The sequence below is a fragment of the Ornithorhynchus anatinus genome, chromosome X5, assembly GCF_004115215.2.
Source record: "Ornithorhynchus anatinus isolate Pmale09 chromosome X5, mOrnAna1.pri.v4, whole genome shotgun sequence".
In the NCBI taxonomy this organism is placed as follows: domain Eukaryota; kingdom Metazoa; phylum Chordata; class Mammalia; order Monotremata; family Ornithorhynchidae; genus Ornithorhynchus; species Ornithorhynchus anatinus.
In genome coordinates, this window is record NC_041753.1 from 14,337,398 (window position 1) to 14,349,425 (window position 12,028).

General features: G+C 46.7%; 1 non-coding gene and 1 pseudogene across 1 annotated transcript; one reads left to right on the forward strand and one right to left on the reverse strand.

Annotated features, from left to right (window-relative positions):
- Positions 1-4,285: 4,285 nt before the first annotated feature.
- On the reverse strand, positions 4,286-4,416 carry LOC114808580 (annotated as a pseudogene).
- A 5,706-nt stretch (positions 4,417-10,122) lies between these two features.
- Positions 10,123-10,260, forward strand: LOC114808425. The gene has a single exon (XR_003756273.1). It is a non-coding gene; the product is annotated as a small nucleolar RNA SNORA7 (small nucleolar RNA).
- Positions 10,261-12,028: the final 1,768 nt, after the last annotated feature.

Genomic DNA, 12,028 nt, shown 5'->3' on the forward strand with positions numbered 1-12,028 from the left:
GCAGACCCAGAATTGAACCTTGAGGGACCACCCCATAGTTGACCCCCAGGCCCATGCTCTATCCACCAGGCCGTGCTGCTTCCTGATCCTCTAAGAGAAGCAAGCTTACGTCCGCCACTCTCGGAAGGACTGCTGGGACTTCAGTCCTCTTCTCTTGTCCGTTTGGCGATGAGCCTCTCGAGGAGTATCCAAATTAGGCTCAGCTAATTCCCATTTTGCGAGGTGTTTTCTAGTCAGTCAGCCAGCCGTCTCTACCGAGAGCTCACCGTTTGCACAGCACTGTACTAAGCACTTGTGAGAGTACGGTATAACAATATAAGGGACACATTCCCTGGCCGCGGTGAGCTTCCTCAGAATAACCCCCAAGCCCTGTCGCCGAGTTGGTTCCCATCGCTCGGTCCCCAAAATGAGAAGGGGCTACCCGGACTAGGCTAGTGTGGACCGTGGGGATGGCTGCTGCTTAAGACAGGCGCAGCAAGCCCTCCGAGCCCTAAGGTAGTCAACGGACCCAAGAGCTTTCCTCAGTCAGCTGTACTCTACCAGGACAAATTGCATGTTTTTATTAGGACCCATCCCTGCTTGGGTTGGGGGTGGGCATTGTTGGTGCCTGAGAAAGGGATATTAGGGTTCCCATATACAAATTTTTCAGGGCCCGACCTCGGCGCATTCATACGCTCTTTTCCCTTTCCACACGCATGGCTAAATAGGGCTCATTAATTCTAGTCATCAACCTGAGCTTATTAAAGAAGGCAGCGTGGAAGTGTTTCAACCTGAGGCACTGGAATTTTCCCAAGGACCACATAAAGATGTAAACAGATAGTTCAGAGGACCACAGTTGTTTGGGGATATGGTTTACATGATATTTGCATACAATCTGTGTTGGCATCATAATACTCTGCCATCTATTTTCATGTTTAAATTTTATGACTCCTTACCTTAAATTTCTTGCGTTCTTGAGGTTTCTTTCTTCCTCAACCATAATTGGCCCAAATCAGCAGAGAGATGGGAGGCTTACAGAGCCAGAGGAAAGGTGGAAAAGCTCCAAAAGGCATCAGAAACCTTTCGGGGGCAATTTTTTCACTAAATGATATTCAATGTCCTTAAATAAAAAAATCAATGGCTCTCCCAAAATGGAGATATTTATTCCCCTTTCACTCATAGATATCCTTAGTAGAGGTAATGACAGAAACAGCTTTTCTGGGTGACCTTTCCTCATCTGTAAAGTGGGGATTCAATACCGACTCTTCCTCCCCCTTATACTGGGAGCCCCACGTGGGACAGGGTCTATGTCCGACTTGATTACCTTGTATCTACCGCAGCGCTCAGCACAGTGATTGGCACATAGTGAGCACTCAACGATATAATAATAATAATAATGCAAAATTACTTTCGCAATTATGAATAATAGAAACACCAAGATTTCTATGGGCCATATTAACAAAATCTCCATCAAAGCCATCTTACCGTCCCTTTTATGCACACTAAACTAAAGCGGAGCTCTGAGGCATCCTAGAGACCACCTTAACACAAATGAACGATTGCCTAGGGCCTCTGCATCTTGCCGGAAAAGGAAGCAACGGTCCCACGGTTTCCCCCCTTAATAGGTGAGGGAGCTCTTCGGTATCGAGGGCTTTGTTTTACAGGTAGTATGCACGGGGCTTCTTCAGCTCTGTTTTGAAGGCTTTTCTTATACTTCCTTTGCTCACCACACATCATGCCAAATCCTGACATTTTTTGCTACTTGGCCAGTCAATGTAAGAGTGGAAAAATTAATCTAGTAAGCCTTGGCAGTCAGTGCAGGCTGTGATTTGTCCCCTGCTCGGCAAATAGTCCTGGCAGAGACCTCAATGTTGACTGCCTCTCCCGGTAACTGCTCAACTTCCTGACACTTTTAGGTGTTCCTATTAGAGAAAAATATTTCTTTGCAATAGCTGTACTCAAGCAGTTTGGGCAATCATCTTCTTCAAAGTAGAAAATGGCAGATCCGCTCTAGCCTTTTCTGTTTCTTTCGGTTTGGAATCTTTGGTTTCAGTTTGCTCCTCTTTGCTATTACAGTTTAAGTGGTTTTCTGACAAATGGTATTGCTCTCCAGCTCCCAAGCTCTTTCTCACTGGTATGGAAAGAAAGGAAGGAGCAGTCTGAGAAGTAGAGCTAACGGAAACAATATATATATTTGGGGTGGGGGGGAATATATACCAATTGGCCTTTTGTTCCGTCTCCAACAGGGACCGGCAAACAGAAGGATCGCTTTGCCCAGTTGCAGCGGTGCCTGGGGTGAGTTGGAACAGCACATACTGGATTCCCAGGGGACGACACAGCCACAGTGAAGCCACGGCTGCCCCTCCCTCTGAGTCGATGGGCCACGAACGCAGCTGAGCTTCTTGTTTTACCTCTGCTGTCCTTGAGGGAGGTCAGGAGAGAGCACCAGGTCAGGAAGGCAGGAAGCTGGAATGGCTACTCCGAACCCGAAGTGGCCCCACAGACCCAAATGTGCCACTTTCTAGTACTTCGACAGGGGCTGAAGTCCAGCAGTCTCCAACAACGTTGGGATCCATTCACGCTGTCCACGAGGTATCCCACGCAGCTCAGTATGTCACCATCTTCCTGGCTGGAGAAATCGTTTTTCAGAGGTATGAATAGGACGGTACTTTGTGTCCTTTAAGGACACCCCCATCAACATTCTTCCTATTTTCTTTTATGCTATGAATTTCTGATATCCTAAAGAGGATTATTTAGAATTAAATGCCAATGATTATGGATACATCCCTGTTTACGTCCCCGACTGTGTTCTGTTTCCTAAGCTGATATAGCAGACTAGAGAGTACGCGAGGGAACACTGCAAAAACATGGGAACAGCAAAGCATGTATTAGATGAGAATATGTGAGTATTAAAACGGTGACATGTTGGGACAAGCCAGTGGCCAATCCACCCCAGAATTATATATTTTAAGTTGCTTGAAAGAGGCCTTTATATGTTTGTCTCCCCGGGTAGAGAGTCTAAGCTCTTTTTGCGCAGGGAACACGTCATTTATTTATTTTCTACTTTCCCAAGGATGTAGTACAGTGCGTCGTATCCAAAGGGGGTACTCAGGAAAAGGCCGTTACTGCTAGTACTATTACGACCGCTGCCCGGATTATCTTTCTACAGAAATGCTCTAGGCACGTCAGTCCCCTCCTCAAAAATCTCCAGTGGTGGCCCATCAACCTTCATAGGAAACAAAGACTCCTCACTGTTGGCTTCCCAGCTCTCCACCCCCTGGCCCCCTCCCACCTCACCTCCCTTCTCTCTTTCTCCAGCCCAGGCCGCGCGCTCCGCTCCTCTGGTGCCGCTAACCTCCTCACTGAGCCTCGTCCTCGCCCTTCCTGCCATCGACCCCTGGTCCGCGTCCTACCTCTGTCCTGGAATGACCTCCCTCTTCACATCTGCCCAACTAGCACACTTCCCCCTTCAAAGCCCTACTCAAAGCTCATCTCCTCCAGGAGGCCTTCCCAGACTGATCCCCCCCCCCCTTTCCTCTGCTCCTCCTCCCCTCCACATGGCCCCGACTCCCTCCTTCTGCTCTCCCTCCCTCCCTGCCCCACAGCACTTGTGTATATATGTACATATTTATTATCCTATTTATTTTATTAATGATGTCTATACATCTATAATTCTATTTATTTATATTGATGCTATTGATGCCTGTTTACTTGTTTTGTTTTGTTGTCTGTCTCCCCTTTCTAGACTGTAAGCCCCTTGTTGGGTAGGGATTGTCTCTATCCGTTGCCGAATTGTACCTTCTGACCTCTGCACACAGTAAGCGCTCAGTAAATACGATTGAAAAAATGAATGAATGAATGACTATTATTACTACTATTTCTTGCCAATCAACATCATCATCACCACCATCATCATAACCAACACCATCATTTCCATCATCATCATCAGCTTCATAGTTAGGGATGTACCATCTAGCGTCTAGGGAGTCTGGGAGTCAATCCCAACACCTTTTAGCCAAACTTTCCAACATTTGGAACAGTGCTTGACACATGGTAAGCGCTTAACAAATATAGTAATCGTCTTGTCTTACGCCGTCGAGTCGTTTCCTACCCATAGCGAAACCACCGACCCATCTCTCCCAGAACGCCCCGCCCTCCATCTGCAGTCATACCGGTAGTGGATCCGTAGAGTTTTCTTGGTCAAAATCCGGAAGTGGTTTACCATCGCGGCCTTCCACGCGGTAAACTCGGGTCTCCGCCCTCGACTCCCTCCCGTGCCGCTGCTGCCCAGCACGGGTGAGTTCTGTTTTGTAGCAGATTGCCTTCCACTAGCTAGCCAAGCTAGGAATGGAATGGGTAGACTTCTGCTTGACTCTCCCTCCAGTAGCCAAGACTGGTAGCGTACTGGAAACTCTCCAGGTGCGACCCTGAGAGGGGAATAATAATAATAGCAATAGCAATAACTTCGAAATCATTGGGAGCTGGGACTCGAAGGAATGTGCCGTAAGGGTCCATTTTCTAGTTCCTTCCAATCTTGACTCTCCTCCCTCACCTCCATTTTGCCATTCCTGAGAAGATAGAAATAGTAGTGCCTGCTTTTAGAGTCCCTGTACACCTTCCAGATCAGATTAAGCCCGGCAATCATCGTTTTTTTGGGATTTGTTGGTCTCTTTTTGGTTTGGTTTTTTTTACGGTATTCTATGGTATTTGTTAAGAGCTAGCTGTTTCCTCTCACATCCCTAACATTATTTCTAATAATCCATCACGGGCCCCTCAACCATGAATTTCTCCAAACCCCTCTTAAATGTACTGATCTTTTCGGCCTGCACAAATTCCTACAGTGATGCATACCATATGCCTACCAGCTGCCGTGTGAAGAAGCATTTCCTTTTGTTGATGTTCATTGGTCCTAAATCCAGCATAAAATTGCATAGATAGAAGGGACCGTGTTAAAGTTTAAGATCATTTTCTTCTGCCCTGGCCTGACTGAAAACGGAGCATGGTGGCTTACCATCCTCTGTGGAAGAATCCATCATAAAATTGAAGGCGGTTATAAAGCGGCATGGCATAGTGGATAGAGCATGGACCTGGGAATCGCAAGATCACGGGTTCTAACTCCAGCTCCGCCACGTGTCTGCCGTGTGATCTTGGCCAAGTCACTTCTCTTCTCTGGGCCTCAGTTACCTCACCTGTAAAATGGGGATTGAGACCGTGAGCCCCACGTGGGACAGGGACCGTGTCCAACCCGATTTGTTCGTATGCCCCCCAGCCTGGCACATAATAAGCACTCAACAAATACCACAGTGATTATTATTAAATAATCCCTCAGCCTTTCTTAAAATTGGAGTTCCCTTATACATCTGCTATGTGTGGTCACGATTGCTGTAATTTTTGTCATCAACATCACTGTCATCACCATTGCCGTTATCGTAGTTTTCATCGTCATCAACAGAATCATTTACTGCGCATTTCGCTGTGTGCCCTCCTGTATTCTATAGGATTAAAACATAAAGAAAAGACTCGATCCCTCCCCTCAAAGAGTTTATAATGCAAATGAGGGGAAAAAGGCAATCCGACGAATAGATTGTAAGCTTGTTATGGACAGCTGTTGTATTGTAATAATAATAATGATGACATTTGTTAAGCGCTTACTATGTGCAAAGCACTATTCTAAGAGCTGGGGGGGGGGATACAAGGTGATCAGGTCATCCCACGTGGGGCTCACAGTCTCAATCTCCATTTTACAGATGAGGTAACTGAGGCCCAGAGAAGTGAAGTGACTTGCCCGAAGTCACACAGCGGACAAATGGCAGAGCCGGGATTAGAACCCTTGACCTCTGACTCCCAAGCCCGGGCTCTTTCCACTGAGCCACGCTGCTTCACTTCTACTCACCCAAGCGCTCAGTTCAGCGCTCTGCACCTCGGAAGTGCTGCATAAATATCATTAATTGAGCTATCGGGTAATCATAAACACATCCCTCTACAAGTAGTCCTTGACTTAAGACATTTCGAGTTATGAGGAATGGCATTTGCAACATTTCAAAATGTATTCCTTATTTAAACTTTTCAGCACATTGGGTTCGACTACAACACTAGCTTCCTTTATGCCACTAGCTCTGGGGACATGGGTGGTTGGGGATTCACAGGACTCACGGGAAAATGGGAAAGCAACTTTAAAAGGCATGACGTTGGAGGAAAGGAAGGAAAATTTCAAGAGGAGAGGAAGGTTGGAGGGTGGAGTGGGAGAAGCCCAGAGGTCGGGAGTCGCTTATCTGATAGTCCGGCAGAGTCGTCGGGAGGGGGTTGATGAGTTCATTTTACTTCTCCTGAAGTAAAAGACAGCTACCCAATACTACGAAACCTCTTTGGCTCAACCCAAAAAATCTTCATGTCGCTATATTACTCAGTTACAATTGCTCGAGTACAAAATTCTGAATAATTTTAGTCAAAAAAAAAAATACTTAGGTTCAGGCACTAACCCTCCCATTTACAGCCCCGTTCTTGTGAGAAAATTGATTCCACCTTACAATACTTCAGTTTAAGATACAATTTTTAGGTACTGAAGAGAAGCAGCGTTGCCAAGTGGATAGACGAACGGCCTGGGGATCAAAGGAACGTGGATGCTAATCCCAGCTCCATCACTTGTCTGTTGTTTGAGTCACCTCGCTTCTCTGTGCCTCCGTCCTCTCATCTGTAAAATGGGGGTGAAGACTGTGAGCCCCATGTGGGATGCGGACCGTTTCCGATCTGATTACCCTGTATCTACCCCAGCGCTTAGAACAGAGCCTAGCGTGTAGTAAGCGCTTATCAAATCCCATTGAAACTAACAAACAGGTGCGTCACAAATCCAAGGACTGCCTGGACTCTGATAAACTCAGTTGGACCAGAGGCACGGCATATTCAAATTCAATATTTACTCATTATTATTACTACTACTAACATTGACGGTATTTGTTAAGCGCTTACTATGTGCCGAACACTGTTCTGAGCACTGGGGTAGAGACAAGGTAATCAGGTTGTCCCGCGTGGGGCTCACAGTCTTAATCCCCATTTTACAGATGAGGCAACTGAGGTCCAGAGAAGTTAAGTGGCTTGCCCAAGGTCACACAGCAGACACGTGGCGGAGCCGGGATTAGAACCCACGTCCTCTGACTCCCAAGCTCGTGATCTCTCCGCTAAGTCACGCTGCTTCTCTAATAACGACAATAATGATGATTTTTGATAAGCGTTTACTATGTACCAAGCATTCTACAGAGTGCTGGCGAAGATACAAGATGATCAGCTTGAAAACAGTCCATGTCCCCCCTAGGTCTCGCAGTCCACGGAGGAGGGCGAAAGGGATTCGAATCCCCATTTTATAAATAAGGAAACTGATGCGGGGAAGTTACGTGACTACTATCCTTAAGTTTCATTTCTCTCGTTTATTTCTCCTTTCCCCCTCTTCAATTACTTAACGGATCCCGTTCCCCTACACCATTAGAGGTGGGGGAATAATCAGCAGAGATGTGAGGGATTCACTGAGGGAGGGGGGATCTTTAGGGGAGGACATTATGGCAAGTAAAAGGGTTAATGGCGTGTGGAGACCACATCTGCTTAATGAGGGAAAGCTTCATATAAGGGGTGAGTTTTTAGGACTGCGTAAGTCAATAGTGTGGCTCAGTGGAAAGAGCACGGGTTTGGGAGTCAGAGGTCATGGGTTCGAACCCCCGCTCTGCCACTTGTCAGCTGTGTGACTGTGGGCGAGTCACTTCACTTCTCTGGGCCTCAGTTCCCTCATCTGTAAAATGGGGATTAAGACTGGGAGCCTCGTGTGGGACAATCTGATTACCCTGTGTCTACCCCAGCGCTTAGAACAGTGCTCTGCACGTAGCAAGCGCTTAACAAATACCAACATTACTATTACCTGTTCTCCCTCCCTTCATCACTGTGGGCCTGGGACTGCATCCAACCTGATGAACCTCCCCCCAGCTCTCAGTACAGTGCTTAGCACATAATAAGTGCCGCTTGCATCCCTTTAAAAATCGTGAGTCAGAAACGCAGAGGGGAACATCATTCAGACGCCACTTCTCTCCCTGTGAGCCTCCAGACGGTCGAGTTTCATCCGAACCCCTTAAATTTAGATTGCTATCCTCTAGACTGTAATCTCCACGTGGGCAGGGAATGTGTCTGGTTATTGTTATACTGTACTCTCCCAGGCGCTTAGTACAGTGCTCCGCACACAGCAAGGGTTCAATAAATACGACTGACTGACCGATAGGTGCCATCTCCCCAAGGGTGAGCAGCGTGGCTACGAGAAGCAGCATGGCTTAGTGGAAAAAACACGGGCTTGGGAGTCTGAGGTCGTGGATTCGAATTCCGGCTCCACCACTTGTCAGCTGCGTGACCCTGGGCAAGTCACTTAACCTCTCTGTGCCTCAGCTACCTCAACTGTAAAATGGGGATGAAGACCGTGAGCCCCACGTGGGACAACCGGATTCCCTTGTCTCTACCCCAACACTTAGAACAGTGCTTGGCACAGAGTAAGCGCTTAACAAATGCCAAAGTTATTATTATTATCGCCTCCACGGCGGCTTGAGGTGAACTCCCAGTCTCACACATTCTATATCATTGGCACGATTTGACATTGTGCTGAAAAGACCCAAAACGATGGGTTTTTTTGTTCTTTTTACTCCCTGAAGTTTATTCCCTTCCAACCTTCATCCCCCCCCCCAAATTATTTGGCCCCCACCTTTTGCCCCACATTCAAAATGAAATGCCGACACCTCCGAGTGTGACAGGACTGGCCCAAGGCTGCCTTGGGGAATCTGTGCCCGTCGGCCAGGGCAGTCTGGATTGATCCTGGATCATCCTTAATAATAACCGTGGTATTTGTTCAGTGCTTATGTGCTAGGCACTGTACTAAGTGCTGGGGGTGGATACGAGTAAATCGGGTCGGACGCAGTCCCTCTCCCATGTGGGCTCATGGTCTAAATTCCCATTTTACAGAGGCGGTAACTGAGGCCCAGAAGAGTGAAGTGACTTGCCCAAGGTCACCCAGCAGACAATAGGGGAAGGCGGCATTAGAACCCACGTCCTTCTGACTCCCAGGGCCGTGCTCTTTCCACTACCCCGTCCTGCTTGGTCTTGAAAACTCAAGTCCAGGTCAGTGTTGCTTGCTTCTACCCCAACCATGGAGATGATAAGATTTGAGATGTGGAAAATGGGTAAAAACAAGAGTTCGGCAATGGATTTCGTGTCAAATGTGCTACATGAATTTATTTCCCTATGCCATTCGTGCTGGTACGATTAGACTGTAAGCCCGTCATTGGGCAGGGATTGTCTCTATCGGTTGCCGGATTGTACATTCCAAGTGCTTAGTACAGTGCTCTGCACATAGTAAGGGCTCAATAAATATTATCGAATGAATGATATAGTCAGTTAGGCATCCGATCTTGGTCACTTGGGCATTTTTGTTTCCTGTTGATTAAGGCTACTGAGTGATATGCTTGTAGCACTCTCTTTCTCCTAGACATTTGAACATTTTGACCGACGCGAAGTAAAATACCCATAAACGTGTGAGCATGTATGTGTGAAAGTCATTCTCTTCTAAAGTACCCTGAGAGAATGTTAAAAAAAACACCAAACTCCGTGAATTGTTTTAAAAGTACCAAGTTTTTTGTTTGTTTGTTTTATTAGTGCCCTTCATTCACAGCTCCACCACACAGTCTCCACAGCAACTAAAAAGAAAAAAGCATCTGGAATGATTGCTGGCTTTTGAACAAGTTGAGCCTGAGAGGCCTGGCTTGCTCTTGAACTGAAGTCCCCAAATGAATGCTGCTGTGAAGACAGAGAATATCTGCCAAGCATCTATTGTCAAGTAGCGTGCTTGTTTTCTAAACAGGCATGTGCCTGGCAAAAGTCCCACATTTCCAATTGCTTTCGTCTTAACCCCCTTCATCCAGTGGCTGTTTAAGTGTGAACTGCAGCTAGATCTGTCTCCAATTTAAGTAGGTATGGGCAAATGTGTGTTGGGATGGGAGATGACTGGCCTTTGCAAGTGTTTCCCCAGAAGTGGAAGCACCGATGCTGAGCTCGTTGGCTGGTATCACACTTTATTTCCTGGAAAAAAAAAAGGGAGAAAGAAAAACAGGGCAGTATAAGGAACCCCTCTCAGGGTTGCGCCTGGAGAGCTTCCAGTCCTCTACCAGTCTCGATTACGGGAGGGAGAGTCACGCAGAGGCCTACCCGTTCCATTCCTAGCTTGGGCAGTGGCCAGCGAACGGAAGACACTCTGCTACAGGTCAAAACTCACCCGCACTGGGCAGCAGCGGCATGGGAGAGAGTCAAAGGCGGAGATTCAAGTTTACCGCGCGGAAGGAGGCGGTGGTAAACCGCTTCCGTATTTTGACCCAGAAAACTCTACGGATACACCACCGGAACGACCGCAGACGGAGGCGGGGCGTTCTGGGAGAGATGTGACCCTGGCGTCGCTATGGGTCGGATTCGACCCGACAGCATAAGTGTAAGGAAACGAGCTGAGCCCCCGGACGAATACGTGTGTTTACTTCAGGGACAGGCGAACTATACTCTAATGAGATGAGAATAATTTAAAGTCACAGTAATAATGATGATGATAATAATGACAACATTTGTGAAGTGCTTACTATGTGCCCCATACTGTACTAAACCCTGGGGTTGATTCGATACGCTCAATTTCTCGGATGCCTTTCAGATGACGCACACCATGGAGAGCAGAGTACTCCTCGTCGTGCTTTGAAAGTTTTCGGTCACTCCACCCGATGAGCAATCACCATCTGGCATAAAGAAAATGGTGAGTTTAAAATTTCATTTTAAAAAGATTAAAGAATTCTTATGTAACATACTAGAAATAGAAAGTAGGCCTAGCGGAAAAACGAGCATGGGACTGAAAGTCAGGAGACCTGGGTTCTAGTCCCATTTCTGTTATTTGTCTGCCGTGTGGATTTAGGAAAGTCTTTGAACCTCCCTGGGCCTCAGTTTACTCACCTGTAAAATGGGGATAATAGTACCCGCCTCTCTCTGCTTCACTGGGATGTTGTGCGGATAAAATGAGATAATTGAAGCAGGGTGGGTGGCCAGAGCAGGGACTCGGGAGTCAGAAGGACCTGGGTTCTGAGCCCGGCTCCGCCACTTGGTTTACTGTGTGACCTTGGGCAAATCACTTAACTTCGCTAGGTCTCAGTTACCTCTTCTGTAAAATGGGAATTAAGACTGTGAGCCCCATGTGGGACATGGACTGTGTCCAACCTGATTAGCTTGTACCTTCCCCAGAGTAGGTTGCACATAGTAAGCACTTAAATACCATTAAACCCCCCCCAAACTGATGTGGAAGTGCTCTGGAGACATGGAAGCATTAAATCGTAAAGGAAATATTTAAAACAGCTTTTCTCCTTTTCTTTGTTCTATAATTTCGTAGTTCTATACTTTTCAAAACAGACTTTGTGAAATTCTAAAGATTTCTCTTTGCAGATTTAGCTATTACCAAAGAATGGTTATAATGTTATCCTGTCCAGTCATAAAGGTTGGACAGGTTCAGCGTTCTCTGACCTTGAGAGAAATTGTTTTCATAATTGTTACTATAGACTTGCCGGCATACGCATCATTTCCGAAAATAACTCCTATAGGCCTAAGGCTAAATAACTCCTGTTGACTTTTTAGGGACTGAGAAGAAGCCCTAAAGCTCTTTGAACTTAGAGGAGCCATATGTCAAAACACACACACACACACACACACACACACAATGTGTGTGACTTTGTCTTCCTCACTATTTGACCATAAAATGTTCCTTTCTGGGCTTTGGCCCATAGAGTTCCCTGCACCCACTGCGTGTGCAATAAATACGATTGAGTGATACAGTCGATGCATCAGTCAGTGGTATTTATTATGCTCTTACTTTGTGCAGAGCAGTTGGGAGAGTACAAGGAGTTTGTAGACACAATCCCCGGCTTCAAGGAGCTTACGGTCTACTTGGGGAGGCAGACCTTAAGATAAATTACAGAGAGGGGAAGGGGTTGAGTATAAATACATATGC